At 38.0% G+C, this 12,764-nt stretch overlaps 1 protein-coding gene across 4 annotated transcripts in view; it reads right to left on the bottom strand.

Moving 5' to 3' along the window:
• The window catches only part of TRIM37 (tripartite motif containing 37), a 116,435-nt gene that overhangs the window by 55,646 nt on the left and 48,025 nt on the right, over window positions 1-12,764 (bottom strand). The gene's annotated exons all lie outside the window — the stretch shown is intronic.

The raw sequence follows: 12,764 nt of genomic DNA, 5'->3' as shown, positions 1-12,764 counted from the left end.
GTACTTTCAAAGTTACACATTTTAGCAACACTATGTATTTTTCCATATATTCATTACCTATGTTTCCTCACAATGTTCTGCCATTTTCTTTGAGGTAAATAAATAATAAATTTTGAATACTCTACTATATTTTTCCAATTCAAGTTATCATAAATCAACTGTGTATTCAGCAATTCAAGCCTATAAAATTTTCTAATAGAAAATAAGTATAAATGGGAAAGCCAGTAAATTTAGATTTCCGTATCTTATATAGTATAAAACTCTCAAGTCTTCAAAGTCATTTTTACTAAGAAAGTACTGCTATTGCAAGAAAGAGAAGTGAAAAAATAAAGATCATCAGAAGATAATCAGAAGATCATCATCCAACAGTAGCCATAAAGCTTCTTTTTTAGCAGAGATAAACTTTTAAAAGAAAAACCCAATACCTCAGTCTGCTATTTCTACTTGCAAAGGCAAAAGAAAAAATTACAGCTCTTTATCTACAAATAAACGTGTACAGGCGACCCTTGAACAACCTAAGTTCGAATTGCAATGGTCCACTTAAATGTGAATTTTTTTAATATAGTAAATATTACAGTACTACACAATCTGCAGTTGTTTGAATCCAAGGATGTAGAACCATGGATACAGAGGAACCCAGGATAGGGAGGGCCAATGGTAAGTGACATGCAGATTTTTGACTGTGTGGAGGGTTGGCGCCCCTAAGTCCTGCGTTGTTCAAAGGTCAACCGTATTTAAGTACTGTCAAATGATTTTTATATTAGTATCTCTCACAGTGCATTATACAGATTGATGGCACAAACTAATACAAAAGCTGTGATATTTTGTCTGCCTAATTATTATGGCAGTTGTAAGGCAAAGGGTGCCATTAAATGTCCAGAAATAAACCCCAATATCAGTGTGCAATTGATTTTTGACAAGGGTTCTGACTCAATAGGGAAAAAAGTTTCTTCAACAAACAGTGCTGAGGGAATTCCGTGGTGTGCCAGTGGCTGGGACACTCTGCTTTCACTGCAGTGAAATGTTCAATCCCTAGTCAAGCAACTGGGATCCCACCAAAACAAAATAAATCAAAACAACAACAAAGGGCTTCCCTGGTGGCGCAGTGGTTGAGAGTCCGCCTGCCGATGCAGGGGACGCGGGTTCGTGCCCCGGTCCAGTAAGATCCCACATGCCGCAGAGCAGCTGGGCCCGTGAGCCATGGCCGCTGAGCCTGTGCGTCCGGAGCCTGTGCTCCGCAACGCGAGAGGCCACAACAGTGAGAGGCCCGCGTACAAAAAAAAAAAAAAACAACAACAACAAAAAACCCAAATGGTGCTGAGAAAATCTGATTGCTACATGCAAATTTCACATACAAATTTCATATGTATATTTCATATACAACTTTCTAATTTCATATATAAAAATTAACTCAAAATGGATCAATGACCTAAATGTAAGGGCTAAAACTATAAAACTGTTAGAAGAAAACACAGGGGTAAATATTCATGAATTCGAATTTGGCAATGGATTCGTAGATTTGACTCCAATAGTATGAACAAGTAAAGAAAAAACAGGTAATTTGGACTTCGCAAAAATTTAAATTTTTTGTGTATCAGAGGACATTATCAAGAAAGCAAAAATACAACCCACAGAATGGGAGAAAGTTTTCAAATCATATGTCTGATAAGGATTTAGTATACAAAATGCAGAGAGAATTCTCAGAACTCAACAATTAAAAGACAAGCAACCTAATTTAAAAATGGAAAATAGACTTGAATTTCAGACATTTCTCCAAAGAAGATATACAAATGGCCAAAACAAAAATGAAAAGATGTTCAATTTCACTGGTCATTAAGGAAATGCAAGTCAAAACCACAATGAGATACCACTCCATATTCACTAGGATGGCTATAAAATGTAATTTTAAAATGGTAGGAACAGAGAATGGTGCAGCCACTGTGGAGAACAGTTTGGTAATTTCTCAAAACGTTAAAAACACAGAATTAACATATGCCCACATAGAAACTCATACATGAATATTTATAGCAGGATTATTCGTAATAGCCAAAAGATGGAAGCAACCCATATGTCAATCAATAGATGAAATGATAAACAAATTGAGGTCCATACATACAATGGAATATTGTTCAGCCATATAAAGGAATGAAGTTTTGATATATGCTTCAACATTTGGTGAACCCTGAAAACACTATGCTAAGTAAACAGAAGCCAAACATAAACGATCCCAAATTGTATGAACTTCTATATGAAATATCTAGAATAGGCAAATACACAGAGAAGAGTAGTTGTCTAGGATTGGGGGAAGGAAGGGATGGGTACGAGGTGTTCTAGGATGATGAAAACATTCTGAAACTAGAGAGAGGTGGTGACTGTACAACACTGGAAATGCACTAAGTCCCACTGAATTGTGTATTTTTTATTTATTTATTTTTGGCTGCGTTGGGTCTTCATTGAGCGCAGGCTTTTCTCTAGTTGAGACGAGCGGGAGCTACTCTTCATTGCGGTGCGTGGGCTTCTCATTGTGGTGGCTTCTCTTGTTGCAGAGCAAGGGCTCCAGGCGCACGGGCTTTAGTAGTTGTGGCGCACGGGCTTAGTTGCTCCGTGGCATGTGGGATCTTCCCGGACCAGGGCTCAAACCCGTGTCCCCTGCGTTGGCAGGCGGATTCTTAACCACTGCGCCACCAGGAAGTCCTTAAATTGTGTATTTTTAAATGGTTAATCACATATTATATGAATCTCACCTCAAAAAAATTTTTACTTTTATTTTAAAAACGAGTAGTAAAAAAATTCAAAATTCAGAGAAACAACCAAGAATATTGAAAATCTAAGGAGAAAGACATTAATGCAGATGGTTAAATACATCAGGATCAAGACAGGTAAAAGTTTAAAATCAATATAGAACACTTTTTTAAAAATCAGTTTTTTATATGAAAAAGCATACAATGTTTGAAAAAAGATCATTGTTTCATCTGCATTAGTTCTTTAAAATCATGACAGAGATATACCTACGTTTCTATTAAATACAGCAATTAATCCAAGTTAAATTATTTATAGAGCATCTCAACCCTAATCTTAGACAAAACTAAAACCTCAAATTTGAATATTCCAACTTAAATTCCCTTCTTTTATCAAACTGAAAGTCTGAATGAATTTAACAATTATTAACTTAAAATTTTAGTCTCATTAATATTACTCCCCAAGGGAAAGTTCTACTCTTTGCTTAAGCAACTCAAAGAAATTTCCTTCTCTAAAACAAAAGTCAGATTAGTAAATACTGTTAAGAGTCAATTCAAGGATGTCACTCATGCACAAATTTCCTCAGAAAGCCTACATAGGTGTATTATAACACACATAGTGAGAAAGATATTTAAGTATAATGAAATTATGAAAGTACTTCTGCAGGGTCCCAAGTGTTATTATTAAAATCTACTAGATAATACAATGATTTACATTTTTATTTCATACTTTGACAGTAAAACTACCTCACTGTTAAACTCTCAATTTCATAATTGAATGACATTTCAGTAATTAATAAGAAAGTATTCAAGACTCTTCTCTAGGCTTGCCGAAGTGTTAAGAGAATTAACAGGTAATAAGGGAATTCCCTGGCGGTCCAGTGGTTAGGACTCTGCGCTTTCACTGACGAGGGTGCGGGTTCAATCCCTAGTCAGGAAACTAATATCCCACAAGCTGCATGGCATGGCCAGAAAAAAAAAAAAAAGAGGATAAGATGTCTGTTTTTATCCAAATAGAACATTCTTATTAAGGTATTCAGATAATATCTAACAAATACACAAATTCTAATCTCTTTCAAGCTTAGTATCCTGAATGATAATATTTCATTACCACTGATAATGTTATTACTGCTTATAAGACAATGTAAACTAAGTTCCTGAAGTATATATGTCAACAATAAAAGTACCCAAGATGAAACCTGTACCAAAAACAATAGAAATGTCAAAAAATCTACATACCAGTAAGAGAAGGAGAATCTTCCCAAGGCAAGAAACAGGTACAGACACATCTTGTTTTATTGTGTTTTTGCTTTATTGTACTTCACAGATATTACATTTTTACACATTGAAGGTTTGTGGCAACCTTATATCAAACAAGTCTATTGGCTCCACTTTTCCAACAGCATTTGGTCACTTCATGTCTGTGTCATTTTGGTAATTCTCACAATATTTCAAACTTTTACATTATTACTGTTACATCTGTTGTCATGATCTGTGACCAGTGACCTTCGATGGAATTGTTTTGGAGCGCCACAAACCACATCCATATAAGACGACAAACTTAACTGATCAATGTTACGTGTGTTCTGATTGCTTCACCTATCAGCCATCTGTCCCTCTTCCCCGCCCATCTCTTTCCCTCTTCTTGGGCCTTCCTATTCCCTGAGACACAACAATATTGAAATTAGGCCAATTAATAACCCTACAATGGTCTCTAAGTGTTCAAGTGAAAGAAAAAGGTCACATGTCTTACTTTAAATAAAAAGCTAGAAATCATTAAGGCTAGTGAGGAAGACATGTTGAAAGCCAAGATAGGCCGAAAGCTAGGCCTCTTGTGCCAAACAGTTAGCCAAGTTGTGAATGGAAAGGAAAAATTCTTAAAAGCAAATTAAAAAGTGCTACTCCAGTGAAAACATGATTAAGAAAGCTAAACAGTTATTACTGACATGAAGAAAGTTTTAGTGGTCTAGATAGAAGACCAAACCAGCTACAACACTCCCTTAAGCCAAAAGCTTAGTCCACAGTAAGGCCCTAACTCTCAATTCTACGAAGGCTGAGAGAGGCAAGGAAGCAGTAGAAGAAACGTCTGAAGCTAGCAGAGGCGGTTCATAAGGTTGAAGGAAAGAAGCTGTCTCCATAACACAGAAGTGGTGATATAGAAGCTACAGCAAGTTATCCAGGAGAAGTAAATGCCTGGATCTGAAGCGTCCAAGGGCAGGTTGACTCTCTTGTCAGGAGCTAATGTAAGCTGGTGACTTAAAAGTTGAAGCTAATGCTCATTTACCATTCTGAAAATCCTAAGGCCCTTAACAATTATGTTAAATTTACTCTACCTGTGCTCTATAAAGAGAACAACAAAGCCTGATGACAGCCCATCTCTTTACATATGGTTAACTGAATATTTTAAACCCACTTGAGATTTACCGCTCTGGAAAGAAAGATTTTTTGCAAAATATTACTGCTCATTGACAATGCACCTAGTCACCCAAGCGCTCTGATGGAGACGTACAAGGTTAACGCTGTTTTCATGCCTGCTAACACACATCCATTCTGCAGCCCACAGATCAAGAAGTAATTCTGACTTTCAAGTCTTAGTATTTAAGAAATATATTTCGTAAGGCAATAGCTGCCGTAGACAGTGATTGCTCTGAGGGATCTGGGCAAAGTAAATTGAAAACCTTCTGGAAAGTATTCACTATTCTAGATGCCATTAAGATCATTCATGATTTGTGGGAAGAGGTCAAAATATCAACATTAAGGAGACTTTGAAAGAACTTGATTCCAAACCTCACAGATGACTTTGAGTAGTTCAAGAATTCAGTGGAGGAAGTAACTGCAGATATTGTAAAAATAGCAAGAGAATGAGAATCAGAAGTAGAGCCTGAAGATGTGACTGAATTGCTACAATCTCATGATAAAACTTTAATGGATGAGGAGTTGCTTTTTATGGAAAAGCAAAAAAAAAAAAAACCACAAAACAAAACAACAGGGTTTCCTGAGATGGAATCTACTTCCAGGTGAAGATGCTGTAAAGATTGTTGAAATGACAGCAAAGGATTTAGACTATTACATCAACTTAGTTGATAAAGCAGAGTCAGGGTTTGAGAGGATTGAATCCAAATCTGAAAGAAGTTCTACTGTGGCTAAAATACTATCAAACAGCATTGCATGCTACAGAGAAATCATTCATGAAAGGACGAGTCAATCAATGCAGCAAACTTTACTGTTGTCTTGTTTAAAGAAATTGCTACACCCACCCCAGACTTCAGCAACAACCACCCTGATCAGTCAGCAGCCATCAAACACTGAGGCAAGACCCTCCACCAGCAAAAAGATTATGACTCAGTGGTGGTTAGCATTTTAGAGCAATGAAGTATTTTTAAATTAAGGTATGTACATTTTTTTTCAGACATACAGCTAGTGCACACTTAACAGACTGTAGTATAGTTTAAACGTAACTTTTTTTTTTTTTTTTGCGGTACGCGGGCCTCTCACTGCTGTGGCCTCTCCCGCCGCAGAGCACAGGCTCCGGACGCGCAGGCTCAGCGGCCATGGCTCACACGCCCAGCCGCCTCGCGGCATGTGGGATCTTCCCGGACCAGGGCACGAACCCGAGTCCCCTGCATCGGCAGGTGGACTCTCAACCACTGCGCCACCAGAGAAGCCCTAAACATAACTTTTATATGCACCAAAAAAGCAAAATATTCATGTAACTTGCTTTATTGTGGTGGTCTGGAACCAAACCTGCAATATCTTGAAGTATGCCTGTATATAGGAAATAAATTAATCAAGAGACAAGAAGAGAACCAAGATTAATGGTAGCAACGGGGTTATGAACAAAATCCTATAATCACTAAACTTTTTATAATTCTGCCTAAGATCAACCACCTTCCCAATCACAAGGGCTGATTTCAGGGAATAAAACAGAGCTTGGTGGTTAAGAACAAAGAATACAGAGAAAGAAAAATCTATGTTAAAAAGACTGTACCTTAACAATGCTGAACTCGAGTGAATAACTTAGCTATGATATTTCCACCTGTGAAATGGGAGTGATAAACAGCATTTAACAGCTCACGAGGTGGTCGTAAAGCAAAATGAGTTATACAAGGCACAGTGCATAGCACAAAGTATATATTCAGCAGAGGTGAGCTGTTATAATAACAATACAGGTAAGTCCACTGTTTCAGATCACACAGGAGATTTGGAACAGAGCTATGACTAAAACATACTTTCAACTCAGAGGCCAGAATCCTTTCCATATTACTAGCATTATTCGTAGTTTGACTCACCAGTCATGGCAAGAATATTCTGCACTAAGGTTAGTCTATGTCAGAAGTTGTGTCACTGGGGGTCAGTTCCCATGATCCTTTCAGTGATCCAAAAAGTCAAAACTATCTTCATGATAACGCTAAGATGTTATTTGCCTTTTTCGCAGTGTTTGACGTTTGCACTAACGGTGCAAAAGCAACGGTAGTTAAAATGTACCAGTAATCATTATATTCACTGCTACACACTTTCAGATGGGAAAAAAAATTTTCAATGTCTCTCAAGAATGTCTTTGGGCTTCCCTGGTGGCGCAGTGGTTGAGAGTCCGCCTGCCGATGCAGGGGACACGTGTTCGTGCCCCAGTCCGGGAGGATCCCACATGCCGTGGAGTGGCTGGGCCCGTGAGCCATGGCCGCTGAGCCTGCACTCCGCAACGGGAGAGGCCACAACAGTGAGAGGCCCGCATACCACAAAAAAAAAAAAAAAAAAAAGAATCCGCCTGCCAATGCAGGGGACACAGGTTCGAGCCCTGGTCCGGGAAGATCTCACATGCCGTGGAGCAACTAAGCCCATGCCCCGCAACTACTGAGCCTGCGCTCTAGAGCCCGTGAGCCACAACTACTGAGCCCGTGTGCCACAACTACTGAAACTCGCACGCCTAGAGCCCGTGCTCCGCAACAAGAGAAGCCACCACAATGAGAAGCCCACGCACCTCAACAAAGAGCAGCCCTGCTCGCCTCAACTAGAGAAAGCCCATGCGCGGCAATGAAGACCCAACATAGCCAAAAATAAATAAATAAAATAAATAAAGTTTTTTAGAAAAAGAACGTTTTTGAAGAAGTAGTAAAAATGATAAATGTTATTAAACCTCAATGCTTGGTGTCACAAATGGGAAATATACACAAAGTACTTATGCTGCATTGTGATATGCAATGGTTGCCTTGGAAAAATCACTTTGTTCAGCTGAGTTCCAAGATCATCAGTCACTTTTTTTGTGAAACCTCAAATTCAGAGAACTGACAAACAATGGTTATTTGGTTGTGGATACCCAGCAGACATTTTCTGTGCCAAAACAACTAAGGAAAAGAACTGTCAGTGTTTGTTGCCAATGATAAAACACACTTTCAAGTGAAAAAACATAATCCTGGAAAATTTGTATGTACCACATGAGCTTAAAAGCTTTCCAATACTTCAAGACTTTCGTTGTGAAAACAGTGATATCCATGAATGTGACTGATACTGCATAATGAAATGTGTCAACACTACTTAGTAAGTTGTTATTTTCCAAATGATTATTCCATGTTGTTACAAAATCACGCATGAGTAAAAGATCCATGCAAAGTGTAAGACAGAGCAATGACATTTTACCAATGAGTAAAACAGCTTTAATGAAGTGTAACTGAAATGTATAATTTGGTAAGTTTCACACATATTTATATATACCCATAAAACCAACCCCATTATGACAATCAAGATACTAAACATATCCATCATCCCCAAAGTTTCCTCTGCCTTTTGTAATTCTTCCCTCTTACCTTCTCCCTCCACCTTCCACCCAACCTTAGCCCAGCCTGTCTAACCTCTAAGCAACCGCACACCTGCATTCTGTCACTATAGATTAGTCTGCATTTTTCTAGAGGTTTATATAAGTGGAATCATATATATCTGCTCTTTTTTATCTGGCTGCTTTCACTAAGAATAATTAATTTAAAAGTCATTCCTAGGGACTTCTCTGGTGGTGGGTAAGACTGCGTGCTTCCAACGCAGGGGGCCTGGGTTCGATCCCTGGTCGGGGAACTAGATCCCACAGGCATGCCACAACTAAGAGTCTGCATGCTACGACTAAAAGATCCTATAACTAAGACCTGGCGCAGCCAAAATAAATAAGTAAATATTAAAAGAAATAAAAAAATAAGTCATTCTCATTGTTGCACGTATCAACCGTTCATTACTTTTTATTGCTGAGTGTTATTCCACTGTATAGACATAACAAAATTTGCTTATCTAGTCATCTGTTGGTGGCAATTAGGGTTGATTTTATTTGGCTATTCCAAATAAAGTTACCATGAACATTTCTGGAAGTCTCTGAATGAACATCTAGTTCCTTTTCTCTGGGGTGAATATCTAGGAGTCGTTTAGCTGAGTCACATAGTAAGTGTATGTTTAACTTTTTTTTTTTTTTTTGTGGTATGCGGGCCTCTCACTGTTGTGGCCTCTCCCGTTGCGGAGCACAGGCTCCGGACGCGCAGGCTCAGCGGCCATGGCTCACGGGCCCAGCCGCTCGGCAACATGTGGGATCTTCCCGGACCGGGGCACGAACCCGTGTCCCCTGAATCGGCAGGTGGACTCTCAACCACTGCGCCACCAGGGAAGCCCATATGTCTAACTTTTTAACAAATCACCAAATGGTTTACAAAAGTGGTTGTATCATTTTACATTCCCACCAGAAACACATATGACTTCAAATTTCTCTATATTCTTGCCAACACGTGGTATGATCTCTGTAATTAGAGTCACTCTAATAGGACACAGTGGTATTGTAGATAAATTTCTTTTTTTTTAATTTACTTTTTTTTAAAATTTATTTTATTTATTTGTTTTTGGCTGCGTTGGGTCTTCGTTGCTGCGTGTAGGCCTTCTCTAGTTGTGGAGAGCGGGGGCTACTCTTCGTTGCGGTGCACAGGCTTCTCATTGCAGTGGCTTCTCTTTGTTGCAGAGCACGGGCTCTAGGAGCGTGGGCTTCAGTAGCTGTGGCTCGCGGGCTCTAGAGTGCAGGCTCAGTAGTTATGGTGCACGGGCTTGGATGCTCCGTGGCATGTGGGATCCTCCTGAACCAGGGATCGAACCCATGACCTGTGCATTGGCAGGCAGATTCTTAACTACTGTGCCACCAGGGAAGTCCTGTAGATAAATTTGTTTCCCTAATGACTTATACTATTAAACATCTTACACAGGATTATTTTGCCATCCATAAATCTTCTTTAGTGGGGTGTCTGACAAACTATTTGCCCTTACGGAAAAGAGACCTTGTTTATTTTTTTATTGTTGAATTTCAAATTCCTTATATATTCTTGACACAAATCCACATAATCTGAAGAAGAGAACTTTACAATTCTCAAGATGCCTAATTTACAAATGTGTTTCTTTATGGATTGTGTTTTTCCATTGTAACTGAACTATCATTGCCCAACCCAAAGGAAAATTTTCTCCTATGTTGTGTCCAGTAAGTTTTATTGTTTTAGGACTTAAATCTAGGTCTATGATCAATTTTCAGTAAGTTTAAGTATATAGTGTGAGGTATGGATCCAAGTTCAATTTTTTTACATATGTATAGCCAAATGTTCAAGCACAATTTGTTGAAAAGACTACACTTTCCCCATAGCACTGTCTTTGCATCTTTGTCAAAAAATAGTTTCCTAATGAATGCGTGTTTATTTCTAGAATCATAGTACAGGTATCCCCCATTTTTGAACATTCTCTTTATGCCACTTAACTTTTACAAAAGAACCTACACTAGTACCTGTTTTTGCTAACCAAAAGAAATCTGAAGAGAAATTTTGTTTTTACAAAAAAAGCTGAAAAGTGAAAACAGCATTCAGTGCTTATTTTGTAGAAAGCCATTATAGAGGCATGCTCCAAGCAGCAAGAGCGGCACCGCCAAGCTCCTTCCCTGGGAATCATACCCAGCATCTCAGTATCAAGCCGCCATAGCTTTGAACTGTGTCTGTGAGTATCTATGCTTCGTCCTGATATATTTTGTGCATCCATTAGCAAGATATGTCCTAAGGTAATTGTTCCTTCACTGTATGCCATTTCAGCCTACAAAAGGTTTCAAAGGACCGCTCTCCTTTTGGACAGTGGAAGAAATCTGTATATTCCATTCTTCATCTGTCTATTCTTATGCTACTACTATGTTGTATTATGCTGATGCTGTGGCCTTATTATAAATCTTAGTCATATAGTATTAGCCCTCAAATTTTGTTGTCCTTTTGATTTCAATGATTTTCTCTACAGCATTTGTTTATTTCACTGCACTCTTTGATCTTTGTTATGTCCTTTCTTCTGTTTACTTTCCATTTAACTTCTTCTTTCTAGTTTATTAAAGTAGACATTGACATCACTGATTTAAGGCCTTTCTGCTTTTCACTTACATAGGCATTTAGTGCTATAAATTTCCCCCTACCTACTGCTTTAGCAGCATTCTACAAATTCTGGTATGTTGTGTTTTCATTTTAATTCAGTTTAAAACACTTAAAAAGAAACTCTTATAAGCTCCTCTTTGATCCAGGGGTTATTTAGAAGTGTGTTATTTAACTTTAAAATACGTCAGATTTTCAAAATATCTGTTACTAACATCTAAATTAATTCCATTATGGTAAAAAAACAACCTGAATGATTTGAATACTTATGAATTTATTGAGATATGTTCTATGTTCCAGAATATGGTCTTTCTTGGTAAATATTCTGTGCACACATAAGAATAATTTGTATTCTGCTACTGTTGTATCACATGGTCTATAAATGTCAATCAGGTCAGGTTGGCTGACAGTGCTATTCAAATGTACTATAACCTTGATGATTTCTGCCTACCTGTTATATCAACTGAGAGATTAGTTATTGTCTATTTCTCCTTATACTTCTATTAGTTTTTGTTTCATGTATTTTGAAGATCTGTTATCAGGGTATAAATAGAAATGTTTATAGTCGTTATATGTCCTCTTCATTAACTGATCCTTTTATCACTATGAAATAAAGTTCTTTATCTCTGGTAATATGCTTTCCTTTGAAATCTACTTTGATATTAAAACAACAGTTCCAACTTGGTTTTGATTAGTACTAGTATGGTATATCTTTACATTTAAAGTATGTTTCTTGGGGTTAGCATACACTTGAGTTTTGCTTTTTTAGGCAATCTGACAATCTCTGCCTTTTAATTGGGGTGTGTAGACCATTTATAGTACCACGTCTTGGTATCTGTCCCATCTGTTTTTTGTTACCTGTTATCTTTTCCTGCCTTCCTTAAGATTAGGATTTGTTTCAATTTTATCCCCTTTGTTGCTTTATAAACTAAATGTCTTTGTCATTTTAGCAGTGGCTTTATAGTTTATAGTTGTGGGAGGCTGAACAGTGTCCCCAAGATATCAATATCCTAATCTCTGGAACGTGTGAATGGGAATATACAGTTGTGATTAAGCCAAGGATCCTGAGATGAGGGGACTATCCTGGAACATCCATGTGGACCCAGAATGTAACCATGAGTGTCACTGTAAGAGAAAAGAAGAGGAAGATTTGACAGACACAAAAAAAGATAAGGCCATGTGACCAAAGGCAGAGACAGGAGTGACATGGTCACAAGCCCAGAAATGCTGGCAGCGAGCAGAAGCTGAAGGAGGCAAGAAATGGATCTCCCTTAGTGTCTCTGGAGCTAGTACAACCCTGCTGAAACCTCGATTTTGCCCTAGCAATAGTTTTTGGATTTCTGGCCTCCAAATCTGTGAGGGAAATTTTTCCTATTGTTTTAAGCTGCCAAATTTGTGGTAATTTGTTATAGCAGGCAACAGAAATAGGATAGTACATATCTTTAACTTATCACAGTCTAGCTTTAATTGTTATTATAACACTTCACATATACTGTCAGAATCTTACATTATACTTCCATGCTCTACTCTTTTGGCCTTTATACAGCTGATGTTATCATGTATTTTGCTTCTACATAGGTTAAAAATCCCAAAATACAATGTTATAATTTTTTATTAAACA

Source organism: Leucopleurus acutus (assembly GCF_964270905.1).
Source record: "Leucopleurus acutus genome assembly, chromosome: 19".
Lineage (NCBI taxonomy): Eukaryota > Metazoa > Chordata > Mammalia > Artiodactyla > Delphinidae > Leucopleurus > Leucopleurus acutus.
Note: the sequence above shows the minus strand (reverse complement) of the source record. Positions and strands in the feature narration are given on the sequence as shown.